The 22,978-nt window shown below is 41.2% G+C and overlaps 1 pseudogene across 1 annotated transcript in view; it reads right to left on the reverse strand.

The window, feature by feature from the left end:
- The window catches only part of LOC103263844, a 32,839-nt pseudogene extending 14,363 nt beyond the window's left edge, over nt 1–18,476 (reverse strand). The window contains exons 1-3 of the transcript XR_002482167.1: nt 18,450–18,476; nt 11,656–12,057; nt 1,548–1,736 (exon numbers count right to left, since the gene is read on the reverse strand). The product of XR_002482167.1 is annotated as a dimethylaniline monooxygenase [N-oxide-forming] 1-like (transcript). The remainder of the gene's footprint in view (nt 1–1,547; nt 1,737–11,655; nt 12,058–18,449) is intronic.
- Between the last annotated feature and the right edge of the window lie 4,502 nt (nt 18,477–22,978).

Below are 22,978 nucleotides of genomic sequence, written 5' to 3' on the forward strand. Positions count from 1 at the left end.
ATAAAGTCTAACCATATGGTTTGAATTTGTTGGGAGTGGTTCACCACATTTCAAATAGTCTTTTCCTTCTTATTTGTCTTTTTTTTGGGGGGGTTGGAGTGGAGATAGGGTCAAGTTATGTTGCCCAGGCTGGTCTTAAACTCCTGGCTTCAAGTTATCCTCTCATCTCAGCCTGCCAAGTAGCTGGGATTAGAAGAGCACACCACTGCACCTGTCCAGTACTAGATTTTGATTTGATAAATATATGTACAATCAACCTAATATAAGTCAAATTTGAAAGCATAAATTATTCACTAACCAAGAAACTTTGCTGCCTTTCTTTCCTTTCCAGTGATAGGCTTCTTGAGTCCTTCTTAGTGAGTTCATTGTTTGGTTTGTATTTGAAGTGCTTGTTGGATTTCTACATTTGCATTAGTAACTCTATTTTTTCTAAAAACAAACTTCCAGTTAATTTTAAACCTTTCAAAATAAAATTTATGCAATTATTTATCTCAAAAATTTATTTTAATAATACAAATAATAAATGTTCACCATTCAAATTTTGGAATGCATAGGGAGAAATAAAAACAAAAGCCAACCACAATACACCTCTTAGAGACAGCTGCTTGTGTGTACTTTTTGAAACTTTTGTGAATACATAGCTTTTTAAAAAATTGTCTTAAAATGGTCTTGGGCAGCATGTAGTAAAGGAAATGCTTCAGACTGAGAAATTCTGGTGTGTTTTTAAAAAATATTTCTGTGGGTTATAGCCATTCACAATGATCATGCTTTATTTTTGCTGTGTCCTTTGAAAAATAAAGAAGTGGGATGAACTATTCCTTGGAAATCTGTTTAGAAGGACTCTTAAGATGGGACTGTGAGTCTTACTTGCCCCTTGTTTTGGTTGACATCTCCATTCGTGTTGCTTTCTGTGCATAATTCCGTATGAAATCATCATCTTCCGCAACTCTGATAGGGGAGAGAGGTAGGAGAAGATTTTCATGTGTTTCCTAGAAAGGGAGCAAAAAAAGAAAAAAGAGGGGACAAAGGACATGTTCATTTGCCCCTGTTCTTTGCCTTCCTCCTGTATCCAATCTCTGAAATGGAAAAGGAAGGGGGCCTAGGAGAAGCCCAATTTATTCCCAAGAATATCGGGAAAGGATTTCCTTTACACAGCGAGGCTCTCTTGTATATGGGCCATTGCACATGCCCATTCCTCTGAAGAGATAGTTGGAAAGAAAGACCCGAGAGGCTGGTAGGAGTTCTCAGTGTCCCTTTCCCCATGTGCATTTGGCCCAAGCTGAAAATGTGGCTTGATATTTTTAAGTCCCTTAGTAGACTTGCATGTAAGAATTGCAAACTAAGATTTGATGCTTGTGAGTCTTTATACAAGGTACCCATCCCACTTCCAGATTTACTTGGGGTAGAGGAAGAACACCAGGAGAAAAGGAATCTAGCAGGGTGTCATTAGTTTTGCTGGTTCAGTATCTCAGGGCTGGACTGTAGAGAGGTAACAGAAAATAGGTAGGAAAAGTTTTCTGGCTACTAACTGATGTTTTGTGTCTTACCTTGAATTGAATGCATTTCAGAAAGTTGAAATGATTTGCATACATTTTGAGATATTCCAGAAACTGAGAATTTGGCACATAGTTTGGATAATCTTCTGGGAAGGGAAAACCTGAGTAACAAGACATCTCCTTGCAGCTGTTGGAAACCACAGACTTGTAGAGACTGACTTTGCCTTCCTCAACATTTTCCTGTACAAACAGTGCACATACCTGAGCATTCACTGCATGTTAAGATATAAATTCAGGGAGAACTCACCTGTCCAGATTCACACAGTATCCCTTCAAAGTACTGAGACAGGAAAGCAAGAGTTAATCAAGAAGCCAGACCCTACGAGCTCTATCTCAAATGAGCAGCTGCCCTAACCGCCACTTCTGCTTCTGTAAGCATACTTTGCTACACCCATGTCAACATGTTTACTGTGATGTTTGCTGTGAAAGTACCTGCTCATGATCCTCAGTTTAAAATTATAAAACCATCAATGACAAAAGTCCGGGGCTGCTAATACAGCCCCAGTCCTGTTACACCCGAAAATTCACAATAAGGTTCACTGAACGTATATAAAAGCAGCCTGTAACTGAGGATTGGGGTTCAGGTTTTTGGGGCGATTACTCCGCCTGAGACTCCTGAATAAATGCTCTCAATTCTCCACTCGGTCTCCAGTGCCTGTTCTGAGCGTGGCAACACTCTGTTTGTTCCTGTTCCTGGTGAGCTATAACACTTGCTACAACAGAACAGGAGAACATAGAAACAGAGGAAAGCCAGGAAGTGGTAGTTGGGTGAAGGGTGATTGCTAAGTACTTTGGCTTCAGGGGTATCCTTGAGATAATCACAGAGAAGAAGATTGCAGATATGCAGGACTTTTTATCCAAACTGGAGGAATTGGGATTTTATAGGAGAGTTTTGGCAGTCTAATGAACGTTTCAAACATGAAAGTGATTCATGTTAAATTTTGGAAAGATAGTTCTGGTTTTACAAAAGATGTATCAGAGGGAGCTGAAAAGGAAGAGACTGGTTCAGAGCCTAGAACACGAATCCACTTGATGGCTAATGAGGGCCTGAGCAGAGGCCATCACAGTAAGAACCCAGAGGTGGGATTTGCAAGGTGGCAGTCAGGTAGGATAACACAGGACTGCACTGCGGGAGGAAGCAAACTGGGCAGGTGTGTGCATGGCATAACCCTAACCATGTTCAGCTCAAAGAACTAGCAAATGTTAACATCTCAAGACTGCCATAAGGATGATAATAAGCAGTTTTAGTAATGTCTTTAACATGTGTTGCTTGTCTTTTAGGTGGTATTATGGAAGCTTATTCTGATTTTTTTCTTTTTTTGAGTAGGAGTCTCACTCTATCGCCCAGGTTGGAGTGCAGTGGCACGCTCATGGCCATCCCAGCATCGACCTGCTGGGTTCAGGCGATCCTTCCACCTTAGCCTTCCAAGTAACCGGAACTACAGGTGTGTGCTACCATGCCCGGATAATTTTTGATTTATTGTAGAGACGAGGTCTCACCAAGTGGTTCAGGCTGGTCTTGGACCCGGGAACTCGGGCAGTTCACTTCCCTTGGCCTCCCAAATTGCTGGGATTACAGGCTGAGTCACCGAGCCTGGCTTGTTCTCCTGATTTCAATGGAAAAGTTCTTAGTATTTTAATATTATTTACCATCTTGGATATGTATAATTTCTTTCGTCCGTGAAGTAAAAATTATTTGATTTATGTTAACCAGTGGAAACATCAGCATACACCTCACATATGGAGAGGGCTTTCCCTGTTTCCCCAAAGGAGATGAATCTATATCTGGGTGAACTGTACAGCAATCATAGAGAGTGAAATTATAAACATATTTCTATGTCTTAAATTAATGCTACTTATCATTTGATAGGAGTTGACTATGACTTGCTTATCTGTGACCCCACATCCGACAAACCCACTTATCCAGAATATATCTTAAAAAACTGGAAGTTAAAAGGCTTCTGAGAAAGATGAAGATTGAAATCTTGATCTTTTATTCTGCTGGAATATCTAAAGTGGTGCTAATCAAATGTCTGCAGAGCAGTACTGATATGAACTGTTTATTACTAGTCTATTGCAAGATCAATACAAAAACTGAGAGTAAGCATTTAGAGAATTTTATAGCAATACCTCGACATTGCTAAAGACCCAATCATGTGAACTCTTTTTTGTTGAACAGGGTATAGACCAGTCTCGATTTTATCTAACTTACATGATGAGTTTGAGCTGTGTACTCATCACAAGCTGTAGGACTGCATTGCAGTGTACCATGTTTTAAGGTTAGTTTGAAAACTGTTATCCAAAGATACATAAAGTCTGGAATCATTGTCTTTCATTGGAAGATAATTTATATTTAGCTATAATCTTCCAGTATAAACTACTTGAAATGGCTACTGATATAAGAGTAATGATAAATTTTAAAGATAGAACACTATCTACTTCCCTTTGGATAGCAGTTTTTAAAAAAAAATACCTTGAACTTGCTGTGATTGCTTTAAAATCTCTTCCTCCATTTCAATCAACATAACTCAGTGAGCCTCCTTTCTCTACTTTGAGTGCTATTAAGCAATATTTAGAAATAGTTTAGATATATTATCCCTGCAAAGCACACTGTCATTCATCCATTCCAGATTGGGTAAAGTGACAAGCAAGTAGCAAGCTTAATTGTTACATCGAAAACGTTAGATAGTAACATAAACAATGTGCTTTCAAAGTGTGCCTACAGGTGTTTAATATGGAGAACTGCTGTTTCACACAAACTTTTGCTTGTTTGGCAAAAAGGTACAGGTGTAGGCCGAGCATGGTGGCTTATGCCTGTAATCTCAGCATTTGGGGAAGCTGAGGTGGGAGGATTTCTTGAGTCCGGGAGGTCACAGCTGTGTGAGCTATGACCATGCCACTGCATTGCACTCCAGCCTGGGCGACAGAATGAGACTCTGTCTCTAAACAAAAAACAAAACAAAACAAAAAAGTTGCAAGTGTAGTGGTGATTCTCTGTATTAAGTGCCTGTGTGCACACTTTCAAAGAACAATATGTCCATTTTTTTGTAGTTATGTTCTCTTATTTCTGTGTTGTTTAATGGCATTTATTGAAGTTGATTTTGTGACTTCTGACTTTATACTTTATAGATTTTGAATTGATATTTTGTTCATGTTTCTTTGTGTCACTTTTATTTTTGTAATATTCATTTTTATATTTGACAGTAGCCTATAATTAATTGGAAATTTAAAAAGACCCGGTGTTTTCCGGAATTTGAGATGCACAGCTCTCTGGACCAGTGCCTCTTAGTTTTGCTAAGAATTGCCAGGGAGGCTCATAGGAAGGGAGCTGCTGACTCAGGGGATGGATGAGCTGAGAGTTTACATTTCCAGCAGGCTCCTGAGCAGGTGCTGCCATTCTGGGGCCATTCTTTGAGTGAGAAGCTTTTACTTTACTTAACTCAGTATGCCTAAAATATTATAAAGTTATAATTATGATATTATAATACGATATTAACACATAACCAATATAAAAGTATTAACGAGTTAGTTTACATTCTTTTTCTCATACTGTCTTCAAAATCTGGTGTGTATTTGCAATCAAATGCTAAATCAAATAGTACATTTTCATTGGGAAAAGTGGATTCACATACCCAAATGATTCAAATACACTGAAATGTTCTACAATAACTAAATTTAATATAAAATTAAACTTAAATGAGATAAAAATTCAGCCTCTTAGTCATACCAGCTACATTTCAATTGTTCCCTGGCTATGTCTGACTAGTGGCTACCTTATTGGACAGCACAGTTTTAGAACATCCTTAGACCTGAAAGTGGGCATTAGAACTGAATGTAAAGTTGTTTTGATTTAGTTAGGGCAGTTCTCAGTTTTCCTCTGGGTTATGGGAATAAAGAGAATAGCTACGAAGAGCTGTAATACAGATAAGTGAGAGCGGTGAGGAAAGAACTACAGTATAAGCAGAAAACGTCATTTATAAACATTTTGAGTTATATTAGTGGAGGGTCAAAGTTCCCTCACTTTTCTGTGGCATCCAAGGACATCACATAGTAAGTAATACTTTGTTGTTAATAGACTCAATTTCTCGTAAACAATAATACGAGGATAAATTTAACAAGTACGCATATGCACACACACACTCTCTCTTTGTCTTTAAGGGGCTAGAGATACACATACTACACTTTGTAAAGAGTTCCATAAAAACAGTTCTAAAACATTTAAAGCATATTGTAATGGTATGTTTAAATATCAAAGAGTAATGGGGACTCATGGGAACTGAATGAACTGGGAACTATGTATTTTATGAGATCTTAAAGCAAATAAACAAAAATAAGAGGGGAAAAAACCTCTCTGCAAAGCTTAAGAAGATAATTGTAAAGGCTAGACTGAGAAAAGCTTCCAGGAAACACTGAAGCCTTTTGTGAAATAATGTACTCCGGATGCTGGCAGATGAGAAACAGTAGTTTAGTGAGGAAAAAACCCTAGGGTAGAATCGAAGACCAACTCCTAGCTCTTGTCTCCCTTTCCTTCACTGATTGTTTCTCCTGGGAAAGTAAAAGGTCTGGTGTATTGAGCATAAGTACAGAGAGTACAGCCCACGCCCTTCTGAATGGTGCTGGTGGGTCTCCCGTCCTCTTCCAGCACTTGCCTCAGAGAGTAATCTGCCCAGTTCCCAGACCTAAGCACACTCCCAGCGCCCAGCTGTGGAACCTCAGGGCATCGTCCCTGTCTGGATCCACTGATTGCCTAGGGGCTTCCAGTGTGGAATCACATGTCCCTGAACATTGATGGGCCACTTAGGAGAAGATTTTTGTTTCATGAAGATTGCAGTGAGTGAGGGGAGAAGAGGAAAGAGAGGATGGTCTGTGGAGAGGGGAAAAGAATCAGAATGTGGACGGAGGGGTTTCTGCTTTCTGGTTCCCTTGGTCCTGCAGCACAGTGGGAAAGTTACCATCACCACTAGGGCACATGGTAGGACTCCCTGAGACTCCGTCCAGGGTTTGTCCGATTCTTGCATTGTGAACCAGACTCCTGAAATGCATGCACTGTAGCTTAGCAGCACAGGCCCCAGAGTCAGACTGCCCACGTTTATTCCCAAGCTCTGTGTTTTTGGTGGGTGATCTTGGGGATTCTCTCAACCTATCCGTGCCTCAGTTTTCTTATCTCTATGTGGAACAACAGTAGTACAAAACCCCTTGGATACACTGGAACAATAACCAATATGCTGTCCCCACAAGCTGTTCCTGGCAAACTCTCAATAGGTTACCTATTATTTGTGTTATCTATATCTGTTAACTGTTATTAGATTTACTTGCTTGAGTTCTGTGACCTTCTGGGAGGAGTGTAGCCAAGGGGAAGAATGTGTAATCAAGTAAAAAATCTTTTCCTCCTCATTTTAAAAATAGATGTGAAATTATGACAAAAGTCACTCCTAATTAGAGGCCTTCCTATTCACATGATGTTCATACCTCAGTCTGGTCTTGAGCTCCTGGCCTCAGGCAATTCTGTTGCCTTGGCCTCCCAAAGTACTGGGATTACAGGTGTGAACCACTGTGTCTGGTCGGTTTATCTTTTTTCAGTGCCTGCCACCTGACCCCTCCCCGGTGTATGACATCCTTCCTTTTCCATCACAGCCTTTGTCTACTCTCTCTTTCCTGAAGGCTGTAGGAGCTGGGAGAGGCCAGAGTCTTGCCCTGGCAAGTGTTCAATGAAGTGCAGGGACTGATAATCTCTATAATCTTAGGATCTTTTCTCCACTCGGAAATGAGAACTGTCTCTCCCTGTGTTTTGCTGGTTTTCTGCCATTTATCTGTCCACTTTTCCAGACTATCCCCTTCCACCCTGAGGCACTGAGAGACTCCCCTTGTGTACTTGCTGGCAAGCACAGTCTGGCTAGAGCAGGCCTTTTGATTCTTTTGTTTTTTTGAGTTGGAATCTCACTCTGTCGCCCAGACTGGAGTGCAGTGACACGCTCCCTGCCACCACAGCCTTGACCTGTTGGGCTCCGGCAAACCTTCCACCTCAGCCTTCCAAGTAGCTGGAACTACAGGCGTGTGCTATCACGCCCAGCTACTTTTTTTGATTTATTGTAGAGATGAGGTCTCGCCAAGTTACATGGGCTGGTCTTGGACCCACTGGCTCAGGCAATCCACTTGCCTTGGCCTCCCAAAGTGCTGGGATTACAGGGTGAGACACCGAGTATGGCCAGGTCTTTTAATTCTGTATGTGTTGAACTGGCTGCCTACTTTGAGTGTGAGGACACGTGTAACTAATCTTTTGAGGTGTGTGCATGTGTGTGCATGGGTGTGCATGTGTGTGTGCTGGGAAAGGTGGAGAAGGGATGTCTCTAGAAAGACTCAGGAGACCCATGGCGTATTAGAGCTGGAAGGACCTTCCAGGCCACCTGGTCTAGGGGTTTCCAGTCGGGCTTTAGAGAAACCTCAGGGTATCACAGAGGTGCCTACAGAGGCTGCTGTGTCAAGAGCAGCTGTGGACTGAAGGTGGGTGGAGTGTCCTAAGCTGCCTAGTAATTCAGCTTCGTCTGTTTTTCAAAGTGGCCCCACATTTTACTCTTATAAATGAGGTAATAGAAGTGGAATAACTTGTTCATTTGGCACCATTTTGCTTCGGCTACTGCTTGAGACTGTTCTCCCTCATCTTTCTGATGTCTAGTGCATTCTCCACCATATTTTTCATGACCTTCTCTATGTTTCTAATTCTCCAGCACCATTCACCACCCCCTCCATGGGTACCATATTTTCCTGAAAGGATTGAGGCCTCTGTGTGTGTATCCTCTTTTCCTACCCCCAATATCCTTCCCATGTTCCCCTTCCCTTCCCTTCTTCTCTGGTTTCCAGTCTCCCACCTTGCTGGGGCTGACCCTTCCACTCATGTCCACAGTTCTACTGCTTCCTTTTCTGCCAGGATTTTGTCCTAATTTGGATCTGTGTATTCAATCATTTCCTACCAGCCATATATTTTCCCTTTATCTACAAACATCTTTGGGTTTTCCCATCATGCAAACAAAACAAACACAACAACTACAACGAAGGAATTTCCTTAGTTTTGTTCCTCATTACCCATTGCTTTTTTTTTTTTTAAGACACAGGGTCTCAGTCTGTTACCCAAGCTCGAGGCAGAGGTGCCATCATAGCTTACTGCCAGCCTCAACCTCCTGGGCTCAAGTGATCCTCCTGCCTCAGTCTCCTAAGTAGCTGAGACTACCACCAGGCCCAGCTCCATTGCTTTATTTATATATTTATTTGTTTATTTATTTATTTATTTATTTATTTATTTATTGAATCAGACTCTCACTCTGCTGCCCAGGCTGGGGTGCAGTGGCACACTCATGGCCACTGCAACCTTGACCTGCTGGCTCAGGCGATCTTTCTGCTTCAGCCTTCCAAGTAACTGGAACTATAGGTGTACACCACCATGCCCAGCTAATTTTTTGATTTGTTGTAGAGACAAGATCTTGCCAAGTTGCCCAGGCTGGTCTTGAACCCCTGGGCTCAGGCAATCCTCTCGCCTCTGCCTCCCAAAGTGCTGGGATTACAGGTGTGAGCCTGGCTTCCATTTCTATGTAAATTGCACATGAACCCCTTGTCTAGACATGCATCTACCTTTCCCCTCCCATTCTTCCTCTTCCATGTACCACATACACAGTAAGCTGCTTTGATTTGCCAAACATGTCTGGTACCTTTTCCTTTACTGGTTCCCTCTCTGGTATCTTCCACTCAATCTCTTATGCCTGTTGATGATTTTCAAGGCAGGTCACGTCCTGTCTCCTTTGATGAAGACTTCCCTGGCTTTCCAAACATGGCTGAGATCCTGCGCTTGTGTAAACGCTCATAGTGTTGTTCCTGACTTGCCTTCCTAGCCTTTCTCCCTCTGCCTGACAGCATCGAGGGCAGGGGTAATCCTTCTCATTTTTGCATCCCCCACAGTGCTTTGTGCTTTGTGTGTAGGTGTTTGACAGGTCACACAGTCAGTTGGGCACAGCTGGAGCCAGAACCATTCCTCTTGACTCTTAGATCAGTGACTTTTAACCTTAATAATTAGGAATCCGTGACCCATATAAGGAACTTTTTCTGTCTGGTATCCCAAGAAATTAAGTACAGTTTTTGATCTTTGGGCTCACTTTTGCTTTGTCTCAGATGACTTTAGCCAAAACCCTGCTCAATTTAATTGAACAATTTCATCTTCCAGAACAGCTCCTAACTCTGACTAGGTGTTGCTTGTTTGGAATCCTGTGTTAAGAGGGATCCTGAGGCTCATTAGGGAATGGTATCATGCTTGGCTAGTAATGTCTTCCCTGGACATGGGAGGGAAACAACTTGGCACAGGAATTGGTTTTCTGCCAACCTGTAGGAACACATGCTGTTTGAATCCTGGGAACAGATGTGCCCTTTCACCCAGTCTCCATGCCTTGATGGTCACATTTGGTGGCCGGACACATTTTAGTCTGCAGTTCTTCATATGAGCCAAGCTGGCGACTATGGTTAGCCCCAGTGGCCTCTCTGGAACTAGAAACGTTCACTTTGTTCCAGTTCCAAATCCCACCCTTCTGTGATAGTGCCATGCTGTGTCTTTTTCTTCTCCCTTAGAGAATTCGAGGTCGCTAACTGGTTCCTTGCTTCTTTTCACTATTTCTGACAGCTTTCTCCTCGGCACATTTGAAGTTCATGGGAAATGTTTGTGCCAGGAATAAGGGAAAATAGGACGCTGGAAGATCTGATGCAAATGCTCCCCTGGCTGAGCTATGGAGCTCAGAGAACACTTTCCCTGCCTGGTTTCAGGCCCTGTGAGCCTGCTGAGCCCAGGCCAGGCTGCATCCACCTCTCCTCACTCCTCATGCCTGTGATCCCCTCTCCAGCTCAGACTGTAACCATGCTGAGACTGGAGACTATTACTGCTCTTTTGCTCAGGGAACAAACCAAGACTCCCACTCACATTCCTTACTTTTTCTTTTTTTTTATTCAGTTGGGGTCTTACTCTGTAGCCCAAGCTGGAGTGCAGTGGTGTGATCATGGCTCACTGCAGCCTTGACCTCCTGGACTCAGGCAATCCTTCTACCTCAATCTCCTGAGTAGTTAATTTTTTTAAATTTTATTTTCTGTAGAGTTGAGGTCTTGCTATGTTGCCCAGGCTAGTAGTCTCAAACTCCTGGGCTCAAGCCATCATCCTATTTTGGACTCCCAAATTGTGGAGATTATAGGCATGAACTACTGAGCCTGGCCTTTTTTTTTTTTCTCTCTCTCTCATTTTTAGAGACAATGTCTCACTCTGTCACCCAAGTTAAAATGCAGTGGTGTGATCATAGCTCACTGCAGCTTAAAACTCCTGGTCTCAAGCAATCCTCCCACCTCAGCCTCCCAAGCAACTGAGACTGTGCCACCATGCCCAGCTAAGTATATTTAATTTTTTTTTTTGTAGGAATGGAGTCTTACAATGTTACCTAGGCTGATTTCAAACTCCTGGCTTCAAGTGATCCTCCCTCCTTGGCGATTGCAGCCCTCCTCGAAGTGCTGGGATTATAGGTATGAGCCACTGCCCAGCTACTTCTTGACTTTTGATTTTCTTGGCTTGGCCTGGGATTGCCTGAGCAGCAGGACCTTGATTCTGGAGCTCACCCTACACTGAGCCCTGTGTTGGCTCTAACACAGATGGAATAGGGTGGGAAAACAAAAAGCAGGTAAAAACAGCTCAGTCTTGCAGGGAGAGGCTGAAATTTGTGCTCTTGCCACAAACACTGCCTTCTCTGACTTGCTTCAGACCTCCTAGTTCTGGCCCTGCTCTTCTGGTCCTGGATTTTCCTGACCTGTTCCAGATGCTCCACTCTTGTCCATACCTTGTGGGCATCTTTGGAAACATTCTTCCTCTGCCTCTGGATAAAGTTTGTAAGTCTGCTTTTAACTCCCACCCAAGCTCAGCCTGGACCTATCGCTTTCTTTTACAATTTCAATGACCCCTCCTGACCCTTGTTCAAACCTTCCCCACGGAGGGCCCTACCAGCCCCACAGAAGAAATACAGATTTCTTTTCCTGGAGGTCAAACTATTCTCCAGCAGACAAATAAAGGAGTTGCAGCTCCACTTACAGTGAATCTCCACAGTCCCCCAAGGTCGTTGCTCCCCTCAAAGCAGGTGGGTTGCAGTCCCTCCTCCAGACAGCACTTGATGGAGGCCAGGCCTCTGACACCAGCTCCCACAATTGCAACACGTTTGGCCTTGTCTTCCTGTGTGGGGAAAACCAAGCAGGGCTTTTTAGTCACAAAGCTCCTCCCATCCTTGACTGCTCTCACAAACCAGAAACAAGAATCTGGAAGATTAAGGGCTTTGCTCAGTTGGAGTCTTCTGCGGCCAGTCTCTGGTGTGTGAAAGTGAGAAGGAGAATGTTCAGGGCATGGGTTTAACCCCTGGACTTGGTCTGTCCCCTTCCCGGCACAGTGTGGGTGCCAAATGGTGCAGTTGGGGCCGGGGTTGTGACTCTGGCTGAGAGGCTGGAATGGGATTCTTTAGTGGACAGAGTCTTGCAGTCTGGACCACATTGCTGCCTCCAGCCTCTCTACTCTAGCCCTGGAGAGAGCAGCAGACAAGGAAAGGGTCACGTTGTCAGACATGTTCTTTTTAATCACATGCAAACCTGAAGTTCAGATGGGCGTGGTGACCTGACCACAGCCACACAGCAGCTGGTGGGTACAGCTGGCACTAGGAGCCATGCTTGAAAAAGCAAGAGGTCACCATTCCTCCCTCAAACAGAATTAGGGTAGAGAGGGCAATGCATGGGGCTCCCCTGGGGGAGACAAAAGGACATTTTAAAGGTCTATCCCCAAACCAATGGCATTTGCAACGGTCTCAATGCAAATCTGTTTCAAGAATTAAGACAAAAGTCTCTCAAATGTGGAACTCAATGAAGAGGAACATAATTTATAGGTAATAACAAATAAAGAAACATGAAACTAAAATTAAAATGTTTACAGCATATCGGCTTAGGATATTAAAGCAAAAATGTAGCAAAAGATTTTTGCTTAGGAAAATATATACTCCTTGGCCCAAAGTCATAAAATGGAAACTACTATAAAGTAATTTGGCAGTTTAAAATGCAGGCAGATAACTTATGATTTAATATGTCTGTTCTGTTTTCTAATGTAAGACAAACATGAAAGTAGATAGTAAAACTTGGTTTTCTGTAAACTTGGCTTAACTTACAAAGTTTCACAGGAGCCTTTGGGTCTTTGCAAAACAGAAAAAGCCTCACTAGATTTAAAAGAGGTTGTGAATAAAATCAACTGTTCAAAAACCAAAACAGAAGGAAGCAAACTCCACAGCAAGAGACACTGAGAGAAAAATAAGCTACAGTAAAACCTCATTAACAAAATTCATTAGAGTCAAGGGAGCTTGATAAGGTGAAAAATGTCATTGATTTTAAAAGAAAAAATACATTCTCTGTGAAATACATCAAGGATAAAGAGTAAATTGAATGCATCTAAACAAATGTGAGAGCCTTATGGAAGGTCTTGTAGTATGACTGAGAAGACTGGTACTTGGCATATCAAATGGTAAATGGGTGCTTTTTGAAGAGCGCTTTAACACTATTTAAGTAGTTCCAGTAGATTTCCTTACAACATATTGATTTGCTTCCATAAACTCTTCAACTTAGCTCATTATCTTAAATTGGAGAATCAATGAGGTTTTACTGTAAAAGTAGAAAAACAAATACTTCAAATGATAAGATTCCAGCATCACCCATACTAAAAAATTAGCAATGAAACTTCAGTCTGTAAAGCTACTGTACAATGTAGCAAAGACCAGAAGAAGTAATTCTTAATCCAAGGACCTGACCCAGTAATGTAAACATCTGCCTTTAAACATTTGTAGGATAACTGTGAAGAGAAGGGTTAGCATTATAGCCTGCAGTGGCACTGAAGAGCAAACCATAGCTCAATATAAGCACTTTCCTGCATCTCCAGCTTTAAAATCAACTTTACTCAGGCAGAGAGGACACATTGTTGAAGATATTGACAGTAGGGGATTAACATCACACAGAGGGCAACATCAAACACCCTGTGGTGTCCCATGGACTCAGATCCTAAGACTCATTCTCCAGTTAATTCAGGCATGAAGCACTCAGTGTGGCTTCTGTGTCACCTAAGCCCGAGGTCAGCTATTGGGAGTGCAAAGGGTGAACAAAGTATGATGTCTTCTCTGGAGCAGAGATCAAACTGCTGGGGAAGTTGGACAAAAGAATAAATAATTAGAAAAAAGATTCTGTGGGCCATTGTTTTTCTAGACTCTGATGTGGCCATGTGTTCTTTGAGCTATGGCCACTGCCATGTTTCCTAAGCTTTGGCTCCCTCTCCTACCTTGGAGAGGTGAATCTCCTCTCTCTCTCTCTCTAATTTACTTTCTAGCCATTGCTTTGTTAAACTCTGGCATGTTCACGTGACTCTTTGAGCTATGGCTGCCATGTGTCCTGGCTTTGGCCCCTTACCCTGCCTTGGGGAGGTGAATCTCTCTCTCTCTCTCTAATTTAGTTTCTAAATAAACTGTATTTTCAAAAACCAAATTAAAAAACCCAAAACAAACAAATAAAAAAGATTCTGTGTAAAGTACCAAGAAAGAGGTGTCATCTGTACAAATTACAGTAAGAGCATGAAGGAAGAGGAGCTAAATCTGACTTTGGGTCAGTAAGAAGGTAATATAGAGGAATATGATTTGCTCCAGGCTTTGAAGGACTACTAGGACTTCAGTGGGGAGAGAAGGGGAGGACGTGGGCTCTAGGCCAGGGAGCACTGAGAGTAGAGGCTGGAGCTAGTCCCTGGAGGCCATGTGGCAGATTGACCCTATGAGAGCCAGCCTTGCTCTTGACTGCCAGAGGAGCTACAGTGTGTTCCCCACAAGGGAAGACTGCATATGTTGTCGGTTGACAGGCCATGTCTGTTAGTCTTCTCTCTGCATAAGGCTATGTGTTTTCCTTTGTCCGTCTCCTTTGTTCTCACAGCAGCTGGCAGCACACTCGGTCTATCATAGTTTTGCATAACTATTTGGCAATGGGTTGATTTTCTGATGGGTAAAATGTATTCACTTATCATTTTATAGCCATTTCAATGGAAATAATTAATTGAGCAAACCTTTGCTGGAACTGATATCCTGGGTTAAAGATTCTTTCCTCCAAATAACCCCTTATCAAAATGCACAATAAATAGAAGTCTTCCTGGGCCAACATGGATGCAGTGTGGGCCAAATAGTCAGACTTCTTTGAACAGTAAATCTCCCTAAGGCTTTTTGTGGAATGAGTAGAGGAATTATGAGTCAAAGACCTGGGTTTGAAGTTCGGTGTTGGCTAATTACCGATGTTATGGCTGTAGGCAAGTAATTGAATATTTCTGAGTCTCAATTTCCTTCTCCTTCATAGAAAACTAGAAGTACAACTGATCTCAGAGGTTTGTTGTAAAAATAAATAAACTAATGTATAAAAAGCATTTAGCACAGGAGTTGGGACATACTAGGTGCTCCACTAGACGTTGCTATATTATTTTCATATCTTTAAGAGATTTTTCTTTAATTTAATAATTTTGTGACTGTCTACCTTGACAATTTTGGGTTTATTTATGGATACAAAGTGACAGAATATTTGGAATCAGAGTCATTGGAGAAAACTAGAAATGTATATCTAAAAGTAGTCTTTTAGAAAGTGAAGGAAATTAGCAGGGAAATATAAGAATGGCGGTAAAAGAAAGGGAAAGAGAGAAAAAGAAAAAAGAAGGGCACAAAACAGGCTTCAAAATCTCCCGACAGGTTTTTTGTTTTTCCTTTTGATTTCCATCTGCTTAGTGTGTCACCATTGTCTCATTTTAGTTCTTCCCTGGGTTTGGAAAAGCAAATATGCGAGTTGTGAGTGCAGAGGCTCAGGGTCTACACCACCTTCCCTCTCAGGTGAGGAGCCCTGCTTCCAGGCATGGGTGGTTATATGAGACCAACAGGAGTTTAACAATTTGTGTGCTTTTCTAGAAAAAGTATTGTCTCCTCCCCACCTTTTGTTTAAAACTAAAAATAAATTCTAGTCAATGACTGTTTTACATTTAGACAGAGTGATTGATAACACAAAAACTTTTTATTAGATTGAAAATTACATGAATGTCACTGATTATTTGAGTGATATTTTTTTCTTTTCTTTTCTTTCTTTTTTGAGGCAAGGTCTCACTCTGTTGCCCAGGCTGGAGTGTAGTGGCAAGATCACAGTAGGTGATTCTTCTTTCTCAGCCACCTGAATAGCTGGGAATACAGGTGCACACCACCACAACTGGCTAAAATTTTGATTTTTTGTAGAAACAAAGTCTTGCTATATTGCCCAGGCTAGTCTGGAACTTGTAGGCTCAAGCAATCCTCTTGCCTTGGCCTCTCAAAGTGTTGGGATTATAGGTATGAGCCACTGCCTCCGGCCTGGAGCGTTATTTCACTAACAAATGCAAAAACAACATTTAAAATGTTATTGCTCCTTATGTAGGTATTTGATAAAAATCTGGCAATGTTTTTGTTGAAAGTCTTAAAATAAATGTACGATTATTATTTTAATGAAGAAACCTTCATCAAAGCTGACTAAATATGAAAGAAATAAGTAATACAAAATAAAGAAAATTGGGAAGGTAGATGTCACTGGGTGAAAGTAAATGTTAGAAAAATAACAAGCAAAATAACTTAAGCAATACACAATTACTAAGTGGAGTGGGAAATTGCAGTTGTTGTATAAAAGTTAATAATTTTTAACTTTGAGGCTAGAAATGACTTGATTTTCCTGTAGATTTTATACTGTTTTCTTTACTTGTAAGAAGTAAAATGCAAATATGTAATTTACTGAAGTGAGATTGTTCAGTTTATTTTAGTTTATTAGGCTGATACATTGTGGGGGTCAGAACTCAAGACTGGAGCTGTCAGTTACAAGTTGTGTAGAGGTGCGTTGAGTTATTTTAGATTTTTGAGGAAAACATAGCAATTCTCAATGTTGAGCATCGTGCTAAGTATTAGCTCAAGGTGGTGAACAGTTTCAATATTGTATAAGGCTGTGATTCGTGAGATGATGTCACATCTTTGCAAACCTGGGTGTTTGGCAATTGCTATAACAAAAAGCAAGTTGCAGGAAAACCGAAGTGGAATAGGAAGTGACAGGGTCAGGTCCGATCTCGTTCCAAGATGGGAGAAGTTGTGCAGGGTTCAGTAGGGGCATAAACTCCAATATTAAGCAATTGTGATTAAGAACGAAACAACAACCGGGCTCGGTGTTTCAGCCTGTTATCCTGCGCTTTGGGAGGCTGAGGTGAGTGGATTGCCTGAGCAAGACCCACCTGGGCAACTTGGAGAGACCTCATCTCTACAATAAATAAATAAATAAATTAGCCGGGCGTGGTAGCGCACGCCTGTAGTTCCGGCTACTCGGAAGGCTGAGGCTGAAGGATCGCTGGAGCCCTGCAGGTCGAGGCTGCGGTGGCCAGGAGCGGCCACTGCACTCCAGTCTGGGCGACTGAATGAGACTCCAACTCAAAAATAAATAAATAAATAAATAAGAATGAAACAACAATAATATTTTTCTTTCAATTTGCATATTATTTGTTCACATAGCTTAAAAGTTGTTAGAATATAAATAATTATTATGTTGTTTGGTCCTGACGACTTCGCAAGAGGAACTATGTGCCAGGGGCACCATGAAGGAATAACTTACATTTTTTTTTATTGGAAGTCTTAACCTAAAGACTTGAACCTAGTCTTGAATCTAGAGAGTTTAGGAAACTCTGGTCAAGTCTTATTTTCTAGACTTTTTTATTGACCTGGAGACCTCATCTATTGATGTCAGGAAAATGCAAACTATCCTATATTAGAATCCAGCATTGTATCAGTGTTTTTCCAGTGTGACTCACATATGCCTTCACTAGGAAGCCATCTTCACTGGTGCTGTACGACTTGTATCCAGCCCTTTATTTATGTATTCCCCAGCCCTCTCCCTTCCTCATCCCCTCTGTTTGTCTGTCTCTCACTCTTTCTCTCTCTCTCTCTCTCTCTCTCTCTCTCTCTCTCTCTCACACACACACACACACACACACACACACACACACACACACTTTAGACTACTGGTTGGCACGGACAGCACCAATATCCTCAAGTGCTTTGTGGCATTTCAGGAGTAATCAGAGATAGATTCAGCTGGTTGGTAATTGAGAGCAGGTGAAGGTGCCCACTGAGTCCCTGGGAGCACTACTGGTAAAAGTAGTCTTGGGCTAGAGTGGGGTCAGACTCTGTGGGTTCTCTCCTTTGGCAGCCCACTCCATTTCCTCAAGCCCATTATTAACCACAAACAACAGATAATAAACCTTCTGCTGGGCTGTGAGTTCATAGTAATGCCAGTTACAAAGCCACAGCAGATTCCCTAGGCTGTAGGGAAAACTCCAGAAAATAACCATGGTCTTAAACTCAGTTTCTCCATCTGTAAAATGGATGGAGTGGAACTGAATATCTAAAAGTGCTTTTCAAAACCCTTGATATCTGCAATCTTGTGAATTTCGCTGGGAGTGGAATTTGTTAAAAAGATCTGTCAGTCCCATGGAAATCAAGAAATTTTTATGTAACACATAGAATGGAAAACAAGACACTTTTAACAACAGAAAAAAAGATGACACGCTGGAACAAATTAGTCAGATTCCCAAAAAGATTTGCCTCTTGCTCCCCACTTGCACCAAGTGCCAATGATTGATGGTCAGCCCCCCCACCCCCCAACTATTGTCTCAGGTCATGTTAAAAGTTATTCATGGAAGTACTTAAGAAAGATGACTGATTCTCCTTTGTACTGGACAATTTTCCCTTTGACTCAACCACTTAATAATCTACCGAGAAGTATACTTACCTGTGTACACAGAAGACTTGGTACCATCTGACTATACCGTCCCACTAAAAGTATTCAAACATTTTCCACTTCTGTACTTTGGAGCAGAGAGTAGCTTTATAGCTTCTCTAGGGTTGGCCAGAGGGAGCTGCTTGCTAAGGTGATTCTGCCCTCAATAAGTATGATAACTAGTTAGAAAAAATCCAGTCCCTGCCTTCCTCTTCCAAGAGATTATATCAGGTTACTTACGTTATGTGCTTATAATTCTTGGTGCTGATAGCCCTGCCATATAGTGAAAACTACGGAGCAAGCAGAAATCAGAATGAATCAGTTTGAGCTGTTGAGAGTACCTCACCCAACAGATGAACCTGGCATAAGAGATGAGGAATGCTCTGCAGAATTTGGATCCTAAGGTTAGCCGTTTATATTTTAACTTGTGGATGAACTGCAACGGTGAAATGTTAAGAGAAATGCTGACTGGTGACATGCACTTTAGACTCACTCTTCTGCCTCACACTGCAAGTTAAATTGCAGTAGCATCATCACTGCTCATCAGTTTCACTCTTCAAAGGAGTGTGAATAAAATAAGACAATCACATTAATAGCTGCTACATCAAAGATTCACTTTCAAGAGTTTTGATCCATTTTATATTTAGAGAAAATTATTTATTTTATTTTTGCTTTACTTTTTATTTTTTTCAAGTTGGAGACTCACTCTTTCGCCCAGGCTGGAGTGCAGGGGCACAGTCATGGCCACCGAAGCCTCGACCTGCTGGGTTTAGGTGATCTTTCTGCCTCAGCCTTCTAAGTAGCTGGAAGTACAGTGGTGTACCACCATACTCAGTTAATTTTTTGATTTATTGTGGAGACGAGCTCTCACAAGTTACCCAGGCTGGTCACAAAAACCCGGGCTCAGGCAATCCTCTCACCTTGGCCTCCCAAAGTGCTGGGATTACAGGCTGAGCACCATGCCTGGCCAAATGTTATGGTTTTTTAAAAAATCAGGGCAACTCCCTGGGGTCCCCTCCCACTGTGGGAGCTTTTTTGTCCTCTCAATAAATCCTGCTTTCTTACTAAAAAAAAAAGAATCATATGTCACTCACATGAGAAAAATTCAATGTGTAAAGCCTTTTTAAGTTCAGATGATTACCCAGGTAGTTGGGAAAACAAGACAGATGAGAGGAACGTGATCTTTGGAGTCACAAGTCCTGGGTTCAAATGTTGTGTTTACCAGTTATTATCAAAGTAATCTTGGAACAATTGTATGCCTTTTCTCAGCTTTGGTTTTCTTGGTTCAAAATAGGTCTCAAATAGTTGTGATGGGGATTATATGAGATAATATAAGAATAGAGTCTTCTTTATAGTAAAAGTGTGATGATGACAAGGATGATGTCATTGCTGGACCAGATAAGATGTTTTAATGATTGATTCTTACTATTGAAAGAATCACAGGTGCAGACAGTAAACTCCAAGAGAGGATGGTGGACTGTAGCAGGGTGAGGGTTCTGAGAGAACAAAACTTTTCCCTTGATTTTCAATGCAGCATAACTGCACCCTTGGTCCCTGCAACTGGAGGACCTTGTGTATGACTGAGTATATTCCTTGCTCATTGGGCTCACCCTTTGCCTTATTTCTGACTTATTGTCTACTTGGCACAAAGACAGCATTGTTAGCTTTGTTAAGTTCAGTTCCGTTCCTACAGCTATGAAGATGATAATACTTAAATAATGCAAACTTAGTTCTACATAGAAAGTAAGCCTATTAATTCAAGCGTGTTTCTAAAAATCAAAATGTGGGCCGGGTGTGGTGGCTCATGTCTATAATTCTAGAACTTTGGGAGACTGAGGTGAGAGGATCGCTTGAGCCCAAGAATTTAAGAACAGCCTTAGCAACATAGTGAATCCTCATGTCTACAAAAAGAAAAAGACAAAAAGAAAAAAATTAGCAGGGCATAGTGGTATGCATCTGTAGTCCCAGCTACTCTGGAAGCTGTGGCAGAAGGATCACTTGAACCCAGGAGGTCGAGGCTATGATGAGCCATAATTGTGCCACTGTGTTCCAGCCTGGACGACAGAGTGAGGCCTTGACTGAAAAAAAAAATCAAAGTGTGCTTGATACTGAGTCAGGAATACCTTGACAGCTGAGGCTATCATTAGTGTCCAAAGCCAGTACTAAAATACTTGCCTTGATATGTGCCTGGTACACACCAGAATGTCTCTGGACTTTACCAGGAATGCTTCTAACATAAGGGGAGTCAAAGGACTTTAAAGTATTGTTTGAGCATAACATGCTTATTTTATTATATAATCTCAGTCTCCATAATTAGCAAGAAACTTATAGTAATCAAAAATGAGAAAGAAGATTGACCTTCAGTGGTACCTTCACTTTCTGCTATCTTTAGGACTTATTGTTAATTCATTATATACTTTAAGCCATGGGATGAGGAAAGCTATCCAGTCCCTTTGTGCAAATTGTCCTAGAGCCTGAGAAGCCAGGTTGGTAGACAGTAACGCTCTTCGGGAAATGTTTTGGACTTCTGCCCTTCTGGGAACAAGGTAGGATTGTACTTCTTGGCCCTCTAGTGGTTGATTGGACACAATGTGACCAGTTATAGTCAAAGAACTGTGAACCAAAGTAAAACGTGCTTTCTGGGCCAGAGCAAATACTTGCCACGACAAGATTCCATAGACTCTTCTTTTTGTTCAGCATAGTAATCAGCAACTTTTAAGATGGTGATACTATTAGTCTGAATACCAAGTGACTATGCTAAGCAGAGCTGCCCCCAATGGATACATACATTAAATTATCTTCGTTTTATTTCAAGGTATTGAGATTTGGGGATTGGGTATAAGGGCTAATACCTAGTCTCTACTGAGTGATGCACTAGATGAATGTTTCTAGACTTCTTCATTGTATTTCTACATCATTCTCTTAAATCTCGCTTCCCCCTTTTTATTCCATTTCTCTGATTCATATGTAGAGCCATGCACAAAATAGGTTGTTAGGATTAAATAAAATTGAATTGTTTATAACATCTAGTGTCTTTTAGTATCGAATCCAGGTTTCTCAGGCTGCTAAAACTTGTAATAGCTCAACACCAAGAGAAACTGATGCTCTTTCAGTCAGTTACTTTCTACTGGCCAGCATCTCAAAGTGTAAGCAAAACTCTTTATCAATTATAATTAAAAATCCTTTTCCCAGAGTATGAGCATTTGTAGAAGGACATCTCAGTATTAAAATTCAAGTTTTAGATATACACTTATCCCCAAGAGTAGAGCAGCCAGGTCTTACAATGGTTTGTTTGGATTGGTATCAGAAAAAGCACCAAGATAGTATTCAGAAGACCTGATTTGTCATGTGACCCTGGGCAGTGCCTTGGCTTCTCTGAGACTTTGCTATCTTTATCTGAGAATATTCTGTTTAGTCCTTTTCACACCCAGAATGATCCAGTGACTTGTAGCAATCCCTTAGTTCCAAAGTATAATTACTATTACTGTATTGTAAAATTAAGTTAAAGTTGGCCTCAAGATGCTTCTGTACATAGTAAACTATATAACTTAAAAAAGTAAAACAAAACAAAAAAAAGCTAGCAAACAAACAAAAAAATGCAACCTAACTTGTGAGAATATTTTTGTAAGAAGTTACTGAGTCTTGTCCAGCGATAGCAGTCAAGCCTTTAGCAAATCACAGGCTCCAGACTGTTCAGACGAATCCAAATGAGGACAACGCTGAGCTGTGAACAATCAGGTTATTTCTGTATGTTATATATTATTTTCTGTCTATAAATACTTCCAGTCTCTGTTGCTGGGTGGAGCTCTCTGATCCTTTATTGGCTCAGGGTGCTGCCCAATTAATGGAATGTTTCTTTGCTAAAATAAATTCAGCTAAATTTAATCTATTTAAAGTTTTCTTTTCAATGGACCAGTGTGAAAAATGGGATCTGAAATAGATCTTCAGTGACCACCCACAGAAGCACCAAGTAACTGAGTTGAAGGTATTCTCCAGGGCCCATGTGCCCAGTGATTGCTTGCAGCAACTGGTGTCTTGGGTGAATTCTCTCTTGGAGTCAAGCTTTACAGATCTGTGTTTTGAACTCTTCAACTTTATTTGGGCACTTTTTATTGGATTGGGTCCAGGATCAAACTGGATTAGATAACTAACTGGATTGATACAGTTAGAGGCCTTAAGGAGGTACATTTTGAAAATGGGTTCCTCTAAATATAAGGAGTCTGGGACTCCACTTTCTGAGACATTGGTTACTTTTATGTACAAAAGTTGTGGGCCCAGAATCTGTGTATTTTTGGGGAAAATGGGTTAACTTTACTAATGGCCACAGTAGGAGGTTTTAACCTAGATAAAATTGTTCGCTTGCAAAGTGCATTAGAAAAAAAAGGATCCAAAACACCACAAAAGTGATGGGATGCATTCTTTAATTGGTATACAGAGGCATCTAAAAGGTCACATGAATTAAAGATTGGCTTTTTAAAATGTTCCTTACAGAATGTAAATGAAAAAATTCTAAAAATATTTTCCACAAATGTTAGTAAAAA

The sequence above is a fragment of the Carlito syrichta genome, unplaced genomic scaffold, assembly GCF_000164805.1.
Source record: "Carlito syrichta isolate Samal-C Ts95f unplaced genomic scaffold, Tarsius_syrichta-2.0.1 Scaffold305295, whole genome shotgun sequence".
Taxonomy (NCBI): domain Eukaryota; kingdom Metazoa; phylum Chordata; class Mammalia; order Primates; family Tarsiidae; genus Carlito; species Carlito syrichta.